The sequence below is a fragment of the Panulirus ornatus genome, chromosome 9 (genome assembly GCF_036320965.1).
Source record: "Panulirus ornatus isolate Po-2019 chromosome 9, ASM3632096v1, whole genome shotgun sequence".
NCBI classification, from domain to species: Eukaryota; Metazoa; Arthropoda; class Malacostraca; order Decapoda; family Palinuridae; genus Panulirus; species Panulirus ornatus.
Genome location: NC_092232.1, coordinates 21,115,275 through 21,127,863, shown reverse-complemented (window position 1 = coordinate 21,127,863; position 12,589 = coordinate 21,115,275). Strand labels below are relative to the sequence as shown.

The 12,589-nt window shown below is 43.8% G+C and overlaps 1 protein-coding gene across 8 annotated transcripts in view; it reads left to right on the top strand.

Moving 5' to 3' along the window:
• LOC139750252 (uncharacterized) overlaps positions 1 to 12,589 on the top strand; it is a 398,093-nt gene that overhangs the window by 215,491 nt on the left and 170,013 nt on the right. Inside the window, exon 1 of one of the 8 annotated variants that reach the window (XM_071664791.1) lies at positions 3,945 to 4,177. The exons of 6 other annotated variants lie outside the window; for them this stretch is intronic. The gene's annotated coding sequence lies outside the window, so the exon portion shown is untranslated. Of the gene's footprint in view, positions 1 to 3,944; positions 4,178 to 4,574; positions 4,660 to 12,589 lie in introns of those variants that run through there. One more of the 8 variants, XM_071664782.1, reaches the window with a different exon arrangement.

Below are 12,589 nucleotides of genomic sequence, written 5' to 3'. Positions count from 1 at the left end.
CGAAACGGTAATTTTACCTTGTTTTTAATTGCTAAATAAATTTTCGCACTTAAACTATTCATAGAGTGGCATTAACTCTTGGTAATGTGAAACTATGGTATAAAATGGTTTAAAATGTAAGCGTGGTGGACGACAAAAATCGTCGCTTTATTTCCAGTTTAATATTTCTTATATATCGAAAGTGACACTCCATATTGTCGGCAGATTTAAGCAAGTGATAAGATAGATTCCAAATGAAGTTTTTTTTCTAAACTGTTTACCATAACTTCAAGTAATGTATTTTATTACTTATACAGAAAGGTTATCGTGCAGCGGGAGGTATGTCATGTCACTTGCACTTGTGGTAAGTTATTCCGGTGGGCGACTCTGACGTGTTGCCGTGTTGCAGGGAAAGTGTGTGGCCGTCAAATGGCAAAGTAGTTAGTAACTTGCACCTTGATATATATATATATATATATATATATATATATATATATATATATATATATATATATATATATATATTTTTTTTTTTTTTTTTTTCCAAAAGAAGGAACAGAGAAGGGGGCCAGGTGAGGATATTCCCTCTAAGGCCCAGTCCTCTGTTCTTAACGCTACCTCGCTAATGCGGGAAATGGCGAATAGTATGAAAAAAGAAAGATATATATATAATATATTATATATATATATATATATATATATATATATATATATATATATATATATATATATATATATAGTGTGTGTGTGTATGTGTGTGTGTGTGTGTGTGTGTGTGTGTGTGTGTGTGTGTGTGTGTGTGTGTGCGTGCGATATTATAATGATATTGATAATCGTAATAATAAAACGAAGGAAAGTAGTGACACAAAATACTTATGTTGGATGTGAATCATAAATGATAAACTAATGTATCTCGTGGTCATCTCACTGTCAGTATAACGTTTCAAAAGAACAGATTATTACTATTAAGATTTATAACTGGTAGAGAAAAGAGAACTGGCCACAGGAAAATATATATTTTTTCCCAGCTGATTCAACTTTGATAATGTGATTCTGGTGAGTGGAAGTTTTCCGAGTGATGACGCTAATCATCTTCCTTGGAAAATCCCGCCACCCACACCCAGAGGCGTCAGTGGACGAGAGGGATTTTGTGGGATTTGTGGGAAGGGCAGGGAGGAGGTGGGGTTAAGTGTCGTGGCTGGGACCCGACGGGATTAACTTCTTTCTAATGATACACCAGAATAATATTTTGCCGTACGTCCAAGTTGCTGCAAAAACAACTTGAACAGAGAGATAACCTAAGCTGGCGTAGATATTATTATCATTGATTGGCTTATATCAACGAGCTTGCGTTACGTTTACTGTCGTAGAAACTCTTTACAGGGGAAAAAGAGTTGTGATACGCCGTTATTTTGAAAACGAAGTTTGTATTAGCACTTAAATACGACTAGTATAGAGTCTACTGGATTTAGGTCGTTAGATTACTGAACAGTTAAATATTTGTTTGTTTTTTAACGTATTTTTGTAAGCAGTGGGCGGCCGAGAAATTCATGTCTCCCATCGTTCACGAAGTAGTAAAAAATTCTGTCTTCGTTGAGGTGGCTCTTAAAGATGGCTTGCTGTAATATATGCGCAAAAACCTCACACCGTACTCAAGTTTTTAATAGAAGAGGTTTAAACTTGCGGTAGCTTTTATGGAGGAGGCGTTACCCCCAAAGGAGCGAAGACAGGATCAATATACATAGAAATGCGCTGTTTACCCGAAGGTGTAATAAAGAAACGATCATTGTGCCAGCAGGTGGCCAGAGGGAGTGGGGTGGGCTGGAAGACCCTGCCCCCTCCCCTCCACCAACACTTCCAGCACCCGCTGCCCTCACTCTTCTGCCGTGTCGGGGTCGAGGGATCGTTTCATTCTAAATTGAATATATTCGGAGATGGTTACTGCGCTAAAGTTCGGGGATCTCCCAGGAGAACTGGAGAACATCATTGTTTAACTCTCGTGTAATAAGTAGATTTAACTGATCTCTAGTGAAAATTTGCCCATATCTTAAGTACGTACGATTGCTTCTTGATAGGATAGCGACGCAGGGAATGTGCTCAGCGAGTTCATAAGTGATAATGATAATGGAATTATTATTATTATTGTTATTATTATTATTATTATTATTATTATTATTATCATTATTGTTATTATTATTTTTATTATAGTATAGTATATAATCATTTTTCTTTATTAGTTATTATTATTATTATTATTATTATTATTATTATTATTATTATTATTATTAACTCTGACAAATGATAAGCATTGTTCGAACAGTCTTGTCAATTATGTGGCCTGTGTGATTGGTTCCATCAAGCAGGGAGCCACCATGTTACTATCATAATGCCAACTTGTTCCCTTTCCTTGGTTCGGAGTGCTCGCCTGGCCACTAGGAATGTACAGCTTACTGAGTGCAGATGATGATCTAACCAGGAAGCTGTAAAGTACTGATATGGTTTCTGGCGTTGTGTTGTCAAAACCCTTTGTTATAAACCGTTACTTTTTTTATGTCGTAATATTATTTAATTAAATCCATATTACATTACTTTGCTTTTTTTCTTTTTTCTTTGATTTTCTGAGGATCCATCCTCTTATTTTTTCAGATATTGTCTCTCGAACTAATTCTGTGAGCAGATGTGTAAATATTCCAGTTTAACCCATCATTTGCACCGTGCACTAGATGGGATTAGGCTTGGTGCAGAGCCTTGCTGTACTCCTAGGCTCACTCTTTTGGATTTTCTGGATTGTTCAGCGTTTACTGCAGCTCATGGTTGTCTTTTGGTTTGTTAGTGTTCACTGCAGTTAAATAAATACGTCCCGTTGCATCTTTGCATGATATCTGTCTTGTATCCTTCATTGTTATACAGTTTATCACTGATACTATAATTTACAGCCTATCACTGCTGCATCTCTGCTGTGATATACTTGGAGTAACGTTTTCTGTGTGAGCATTGGACGTCCTCAATAACTGGCGTCTCTTTCCTGAAGAACATCAACCTGGCTTCACAGTTCCACATTTCCTTTCGCCAGAGCTGCAGACAAGAGTATGCTAATATCTGTATATTCACATGCCATAGGTTGGTCCTGTAATCCCATCAGTGAATAGGTTTAATTTTCTGTTGGATGTGTGTCGTTTCCGTCCGTTGTAAACATATGTTTGGCGTACGGACTACATTGCTCAGATGAACCAGTTCATTCGTGTGAAATGGTACATGGAGTTTCTAATCCGTCATGTGGGTGAAGGCACTTGCAAGGTTAAATACCAGTTCTTGAGTGGCTCATTAGGCCTGTGACTGGGGGGCCCTTGTTGCCGGACGTGAACACCCCAGGTTAAGAGTTGTCGCCTGGCCAGAGATACGTATTTAAATGCCAGCCGAGATAATGACGAGTAGCTGAGTGAGCTTCACGCCGTCTGCTTCCGTCGTGGGTCGAACCTGGGATAGTCGACTAGAAGTCAGTGGCGCTATCCACCACACCACTGATGCGCATTACATATATATATATATATATATATATATATATATATATATATATATATATATATATATATATATATATATATATATATATATATATATATATACATAGTGGTTCCTGACTCGACTTATTTTATGCAATTGCATTATGTGGTATATCAAGTAATCTGGAAACACTGTTAAGTGTTTGACTTAACTCTTGAGGCCCATCTTTACAACTGGATAAATGATGTGTATAATATATATATATATATATATATATATATATATATATATATATATATATATATATATATATATATATAAACAATTATATGATGAATATTGGGATGTGAAAATGTCATAGGAGTTAGAGTTACGTCGTCAGTAAAGATAACTCGTACAGTACAAACAGGCGGCGTCATTGAATGACTCATGCTTGATGAGTGGTGGTGATGTTGCGTCACTGGTGGCGGTGGTGGTATTGGTGTTGGAGGTCGTGGTGGTGGTGGAGGCAGTGGTGGTTGTGCTGGTGGTGGAGGTAGTGGTGGTGGTGGTGGAGTTAGTGGTGGTGGTGGTGGTGGTGGGTCCCTCGTGCCACCATCACCACCCTGGCCCGGGTAGTGTAGTGCCAAGTAGTGCCAAGGACAGAACCGCTTAACCGCCGTCGTCCCCAGGACTTCTCACAGCAGCCTGTAAGGTAAGATGCTTCCTCGATGGGTGAGTTACGGCATGACTGACGGACCGTAGCGCTGCTTACGGTTGGCTGTGACTGTGTATAGTGGGTGTGTGTGTGTGTGTGTGTATGGCAGTGTGGGAGAGAGGCGGCACTGGCTCTACCCGCCTCTGGCCGAGACTGCTGGCTGGCTCAGACTGGGCATGGCCCTTGCCAGAATGTTTACACTGGGCTGAGCTTACATCTGTGGTGTTACACTTTCGAGAAACTTTCGTCCATCAGGATGGGTCGTTCGTCTCTTACCAGGGACTGCTTGACGTCACCCAAAGCCCTGATTCGGACTTGGTCGATCCCGCAGAATTCACAAATGGTTTACATAATCCGGCCAGATGAGGCGTGTGCACGTATTGCGAGCCAGTATTAGTGGGTGTGTTCCTTAATGACCCACATGACGTGAGTGATTATCTCTGGTGCCTGCACATCGACATGATATACGACCATGAAAGGTAATAACCTACGTATTTTTCTTGTTAGAATGGACTCGCAGGACAAGGAGTCGTATAATCTTTCTATCTTGGTGAAGCTGCGATACTAGGTTGAGTGGTGGAGATAGCGAGGTGCTGCAGATAACGGGGTGATAGTAGATGGGGTGGGTGGGTGGTTGTTTGGGCGGGGGGCGTGCCCCCCGCCGGGCCCCCTCAAGCATCCAGAGAGTGGTGCCTCTTTTTACGTGGGCGAGCAAACATCGGTGGTCGGTGTAAACGAAGACGAACGAGATGACAAGACCCGGCATTAACCAGGAGCCTGCCTGACGTATTGCCTCGTAGGATGGGAGACGACCGTAGGATTATGGCCTGGTTGTAGCTTACAGTGGGCGTCGTGATGGTGCGTCCTGACGTGCTAACCGTGTGGGTGGGTCGTGATTGTGTGTACGTTCAGGACATAACACACACACACATACACACACGCACACACAGTTCCTGCTTACGTGAATGCTTCGTGGCACTGTGGGGGCAATGCACTCTATTGTCGTGGCAAGCAGCAACCATGAGCCATCATCTACACTGTGGTCTTTCAGCCACAGTTTACCTCTCATTCTTTATTCAAACTTCGTGCCCTGAAGACCATGAGATTGGAATGTAACGTGTTGCTCTCTGAAGCCAGAGACAGATATTCAGACGTTATTGGTCAAGATTTGATTGATTGATTGATTCGTGTCAGTGTCCCTGGCAAGTTTATATAGTCCACCCCATGCTCATCCTGCAGGCGGTAGCGCAAAAGGATTACAAGGGTCACAAAAGGTCTTACTCAGACCCCAGTGGGTTGATATTACATAAGATGTTACAATACGTAGTTCAGTACATACATTACATAGTTTCTTACGGTAAGTTTTACCGACTAGATGGCAAAAAAAAAAAAAAAAGTGGAACCAAACTTAAGATTTCGGGTATCTTGTTATTAACAATAAGATGTTGTGACATGACTGGCATGAATAACCCCCCCCCCCCCTTCCTCTCGTCTAGGCCTCCGTGAGCATGAGAAAGCTGATGCTCTAGCCAAAGCAACACACTAAGTAAAGGTGATGTTGTAAACAACACAGGGTTGTCAACCACAAGCCTCGAAACTCTTAATTAGAAAGGACCTAACTGAACTCATTGAAACAAATAGACGAGTTCAGATAAGCACAAGTAGAAACATTTTCCACCACCTCACATGTGAGATGTGTGAAGTAAAACATGTATCAGCAGATTACATGATGTTGTAACACCTAGACTAAGGCTAGGCTATAGGTATTCTTGGCGCTTTGGCCTAACTGGAGATGTTAACCGTGTGAATTGTAAAGTTTGTGGTCAAGGATTTGGACAGAAACTACAACACTATGTCTCAGAATGTGAAAAAAAAAAGTAGAGCCTTTTAGGGATAGATCAAAACAAACCCTGCAAGAAATGTCACAACATCTTATTGTTGATAACAAGGTACCTGAAATTTTATGATTGTATCCACTTTTTACGTTATGTCGGTAAAACTTACCCTATGAAAAAATATGTAATACGTGTAATTGAGCGTATGTGATGAACTAAGTTTGTCACAATTTGTGTAACGTATTTATAGCCACTATGGGGGTCTGACGAAAACCTATGTAATCTTTTTGCGCTACCGCTCACAGGGTGAGCATGGGGGTGCCCCGTCAAACACGCCAGGGATACGGGCCCAAATCAAACTCCAGATTCCCACGGTTCAGAGTTGGATGCTCGGCAGATGATGGTGGTGGTGGTGGTAGTATATCTGGGTTTGTACCCCCATGTGATTCACCCTCAGTTAGTTCAGCTCCATCGCGTCATTTACCGCTTCACTCGCTATGTCTGGGATTAGGCAAGACTGTGTCACAAGCTGGGATGGAGTGATCTTCTGTGACGGTGGGAAATGATCGATGCTCACACGTGAGGACGTGAGGAGGAGAGGAGGAGGCGGAGGAGGGTGTTTGCCAGTGACTAAAGGGGGGTGGTTAAAGGTGGCATGATAATGACACGTTCCTGACAAAGTTCATCACTGGTCAGGTTCGGTCGCATCACATGACGTCAGAGGATTGCGTAATAATACACCCAGTAGCCGGGTATACATGAGGCCTGGTCGAACATGTCATCCAGAACCTGACGCATATCTTGACCCGGGCCAGGGTAGCTAAACGTCTAGCTGGCCTGGCTGGCTGGCTCTTGGTGGTGTTGGCCCACAGCGGGGCTCTGGGTGTGTTTCGTGAGGTAATATGAGTCTGGGTACGGGTTTTTAAGTCAGGTTGTGCATAGGTTTGTTTTGTTAGGCAGTGGGTGCGTTGGTCTGTTTTCTAAGGCAGTGGACGTGTGAGTGTGTTTAGTGATGCAGTGGGTGCGTGGGTCTGTTTATGAGGCAGTGGGTGAGTGGGTCTGTTTTGTTAGTCAGTGGGTACGTGGGTCTGTATTTTGAGGCATTGTGCAGTAGTCTATTTTGTTAAACAGTGGGTTTGTGGGTCTGGTTTGTGAAGCGGTGGGCGTGTAGGATTTTCTGACCACTTGTTCGTACTGTATGGGGAGGGAGTTCTACACTTGTGGGGCTCCATCTCTCGAACTTTCTCAGCTGTAATACGGCTTTTTGAACTTCTCTATGTTGTCCGAATTTCTACATGCTGTCCACATTCACGTAGATTATCGTATTGATCCATTACTTCATATACTTTTCCAAAACATTCCTTGTTCAGCTTCAAGTCGTGGCTGCTAGTAGTTGTCCTCCCAAAGTTCAGAAATGTTCACTAATCTTTATCATTGTAATCTCGCTTTGAATGTAAAGGTTTTGATCAACTCATCACTTACTCGTCTCTTTTCCATGGTGGACAAGTTTATGGTCTCTAGTCTCTCAGTGTAACCGGGTTTTCGTAATTCTGGTGTCATCTTTGTTGTCCCTTTTCTTGGAACTTTTTTGTTAGTTCTTTCACAGCGGAAACCAAACTTTAAAAGCATGATGTAGTTAAGCACGGAGACTAAACTTTAAAAGCAGGATTTAGTTTAAGTGACAAATGGGAAGAGTTTGGTGAATCCTCATCTGTGTACTTGGGTGCGATGCTAACACTTGCCAGCACAGTTTGTCTCCTTTGCACTTCTCCCAGGATGGGCTTCTTTCGACTTGTTAGGTACAGTGTCGACTCCCACGTTCCTCTCTCTCTCACACATATTCTTCCAGCTAATTTCCTGATTTGATGATATTCGTATGTATGCCTTCTTGCACTGTGTCCCATCCTCGTTACTCTCCATTTACCAGAGTCGAATTTCTTAGCCAATCACATGTGGAGTTTGACTATGTTCCCTCGTAAGTTGGTGCAGTCATCACCAGTTGTTTCCCCTCACGACCTTGGCGTCATCCGCAAACAAGAACGTCTAATGATGTACGTATGTCAAAAGGAAGAGGGGTCACATGAACGAGTCCTGTGGCACGCCACTTGTAATCGAATCCCGTATCGAGAATTATCGTCAGCAGCCGTGTAGGATCTTTCTCTAAAGATGTGGGTATGTTGGTCGTTTCCCAAAGGACTTGAGTGAGTTGGTCTATTCTCTTAGGATGTTGATGTGTTGTTTTGTTCTCTAAAGGAATGGGTGTTAGTCTGTTAGCAAGGCACAGAGCCTACGAGTCTGTACTCGATCGATGGAATGTGTTCATCTCGTCTTGAGAGGAGTGGACGTAATGGTCTGTTTCGGAAGGTAGTGGACGTGTAGGGCAGTTTTTGCACGTTAGTTTACATGCGGGTCTCTTCAATGAAGTAGTGGTCATGAAGGCCCGTGTTGGCAACCAGACTCGCTGGCGAATAACGCTAATAGAGAACCTAGGTCGTGTGGTGGCCGGTGGCTGAGTGAGGGGCTGCTGGGAGAGACGAGGTCTCGTCTACCTCAGTGATCATTCTGTGATGGGAAATATGATCCCGCGAGAGAGTTGCTATGGCCATATTTACGACGCTGGACGAGTTTAGATCGCTTGCTTTCTCCCAAGTGTAGTTGATGTGGCCACTGCTAACTGCCTGTGATTAATGTTATGTTGAAGTAGTTCTGTTGACCAAGGCTTGCAGGAATGTCTAGCTAGGCCGGCAAGGGTGACAGAGGGTTGACGGTGTGTGTGTGTGTGTGTGTGTGTGTGTGTGTGTGTGTGTGTGTGTGTGTGTGTGACAACCTGCCTGGCTGGCCAGCAGGAGGAGGCACCAGAGACAGACTGACGCATCTAAATTTAGCGGAGGTACTGACCTCTCGACACTGCCAGTGCCTCCTCCTCCCACACACACACACACACACACACACACACACACACGACTCATGCAGACACAGCGCCGTGCACGTGCATCCCTAGGAATACACAACTGGTAGTTGCTTGTGTATATACGATCACTTACGCCCCCGCTTCGGTAAATACGGGAGCAAGCAAACGCACGGGAAACCTGGATTTAGGAACACATTCGCGCGCTAGTTATAACAACTTTACGTTCTGTGAAAACGGCGTTGCATCTGACTGCGCCAAGGAGATTTCAGTAAGGTTATGTGCGAGGTTTATACTGTTCTGGTGAACGCTCGCACAGCGGACTGGCTGCGTCGCTGCAGCGTTTAGATTTTGCGTCGTTGTCAAGTGAGAGTCGGTCATGTGAGGGTACAGAGGGGAGAGTACGGTGTTGTTGAGAGAGATTGCTCCTCCTCGTGAAGGCCCTGGTGTGTCCGTGGTGAGGTGGGGAACTCCCATAGGGTTCTCCGAGGTGGGAGAGGCGTGAAAGAGCCCCCGAGCGTGGGCGTGACAGGAGGCAGGCAGCGTGGGAGGCGGCAGCCAGGTAGACGTCACCTGTCCTCGGTTTTCTGGCACAAGTGTGTGTGTGTGTGTGTGCTGGGGCCCAGGTTATATTACCTCCGCTTGTTCCTGCAGGTGTGATAGTATTGGGAGTCATTTTTGCTCGCATCTCAAGACTCATGCTGCTGACGTGGAAATAGGAATGACTCGTTATTGTACTCCTCTCTCTCTCTCTCTCTCTCTCTCTCTCTCTCTCTCTCTCTCTCTCTCTCTCTCTCTCTCTCTCTCTCTCTCTCTCTCTCCCCCCCCGGGGCGGTAATGGTTCGGTGACGTAAGACTCGCTCGCCCGGGTGAATAGATGTTTCATTGCCTCCCTCTCATGCTGGAGCAGGAAATGGGGATGATCTGTCGTCTTTCATCTGGGTCGTCCTGTGTTGGAGGGGAGAGGGTGGTGTGTTCTGCTGCTGCTGCTGTCTCTGCCTTGTCTTGTCCTGGCCAGGAACCACGCCTGCCTTACAGCGAGGTCGCGGGTGATTGCGCGTGACCAAGACCTAGTTTAGCTCACCTGCTCCTGGTGGAGGTGACGCCGCTAAGTGGGCTGCCTGCTCTCATAATCACCACGGGTGTTATCGTTTCTTTTTGGACCCCCAGGTATCACGACCTGGACTTCAGCTTAACCATTTGTAACAATCGTGTGAAAGACCAGGCCATGGTAGACAAGGGTCGTATCGCCATACACAAGGGTAGTATCGTCGTGCTCAAGGGTCCTCACGTTGTCCCCTTAAGGGTCGAAGCGTCTCGGCCCCAAGGTGTTAATCAGGACCTCCACTCGCCCCGTTGTCATCACAACACATTTGTCTCCTTATTTCTAATTCCATAATCAGTTTATCGGTCAAGGACGCTGCCACTCTATACCTTTCGGCTTCGGAGACCTGAATATTTCGAAGGTGCGGCTTGGCGAGGATTATTTCAGAGCTGAAAAGTAGACCGGGATGATAATTTTTTAAAGATCCTCTCGTCGGTTCGCATCCGCTCCAGATGGTGGTGGTGTTGTTGGTGTTGTAGTCAACCTCGGGGTTGTGATAGTGGCGTTTATGATGTGTTTGGTGGTTGACTTTGGCCGTTAAGATTGTTGGTCGCTGGTCCTACTCGTCGTGCGGGCGAGGGGCGAAACAAGGATACAGAGTGTACCAGAGGCCCTGGAACTGGGTCATATATATATATATATATATATATATATATATATATATATATATATATATATATATATATATATATATATTTTCCCTGGGGATAGGGGAGAAAGAATACTTCCCACGTATTCCCTGCGTGTCGTAGAAGGCGACTAAGGGGGAGGGAGCGGGGGGCTGGAAATCCTCCCCTCTCGTTTTTTTTTTAATTTTCCAAAAGAAGGAACAGAGAATTGGGCCAGGTGAGGGTATTCCCTCAAAGGCCCAGTCCTCTGTTCTTAACGCTACCTAGCTAATGCGGGAAATGGCGAATAGTTTGAAAGAAAAAGATATATATATATAAGGGGGAGTTAGAATACTTCCCAAGTATCTTTTGGTGTAAATCACTATGGAGGAATTACTTGCACAGATCCAGTGACGTATGATGGGGGGGGGGGGATCACAACTCTGGATTCGTTGATTTTACAACAGTCGGGTTTGGCTGGGCGTGAGGGGATAACTCTCTCTCTCTCTCTCTCTCTCTCTCTCTCTCTCTCTCTCTCTCTCTCTCTCTCTCTCTCTCTCTCTCTCTCCTGGCGTAGTTGACGACCCTGTCTGTCCACTTATCGGCAGGAGGAGCAAACTGCTATGAAGGTCTTGCAGCCCAGCCTGGGTCAGCCACAACAGCAACACTACCATTCAGGTGGTCGGCTGATCCAGCTAGTGGTGCCATCTATGTTGGGTTGTACGTGCTTTATATATTATGTTGGTGGGTGGATCGGCTGGGGTCCATTCTTAAATCTATTAAGTGTAATTAAAAGCATTAGGTTCAAGGTAACACTTTTTGGAAATATTTCTAGTTTGAGAATATGAGTACAAGTTTTTTTTTTTCCGAGAGCTGCGAATCTATTGTATGCTAAATCATTAATGATTTTAAAGTGTATACTTGTTTTTTTAGAGATGATGGAGTCATGGGTAATTATAGTACTTTTTGTGAGTAATTCTTGGGATAGAATCTAATCCTTTGGGTTTTTTTTTCATAATCTAAAGTACGAGATGACGTAGGATGTAAACCGTACGATAACTTTTATGCGTTTATTGCCGTGGGTTATGATGATATCGAGGCAGTAAACAGTAAATTGTAGGAAATTAAGGATTTACATACAACTAATATTCTCCTTGTCTGATGATATATTTGCATAAGTGTTACCTTGAACGGAGCTGATAGATTGTAAGAAGTACTGCTTTAAGACACCCTGGTGGCTTACTTTGAGAACCACACTTATCATGGTCGTGTCGGATCCGGCGGCCACAGTTTGAGTGAAGTTGCATATTTACGTTGCTGTCTTAAGGTTTATTTCTGTAATCCATTGATGTTCCTCTCACACATGGACAAGAGGCAGGATTGATGCAGTGTGTCAGGGCGCCTGTGATGAATTCAATGGACCAAATTCATGCTTACGATTCAAATTTCGTGTTTTGAAAAATGGACCTAGGCTTCCGTTGAGACCGCCCAAGCGCGTAGGAAGATGGATCCTTAATAAATATTCACTTCTTTCAAAGTGGAAAAAAAATATTAAAGAACAAGAAAGAATTTATGATAGATGAAAATAGAATCGAAAAAAAATCATAAACACGATGCGCACTAAACATTTTTCAGAATAAATTGACTCGCGCATTTTATTTTTGTGTTAGCTAAGACGTGCCAGCACAGCACGGGCAGCTGAGGCCCTGATCAAGGCCATCTAATCTCTCTCTCTCTCTCTCTCTCTCTCTCTCTCTCTCTCTATATATATATATATATATATATATATATATATATATATATATATATATATATATATTTCTATTCGCCATTTCCCGCATTAGCGAGGTAGCGTTGAGAACAGAGGACTGGGCCCTTGAGGGAATATCCTCACCTGGGCCCCTTCTCTGTTCCCTCTTTTGGAGAAAAAAAAAAAAAAAGTGAGAGGGGAGG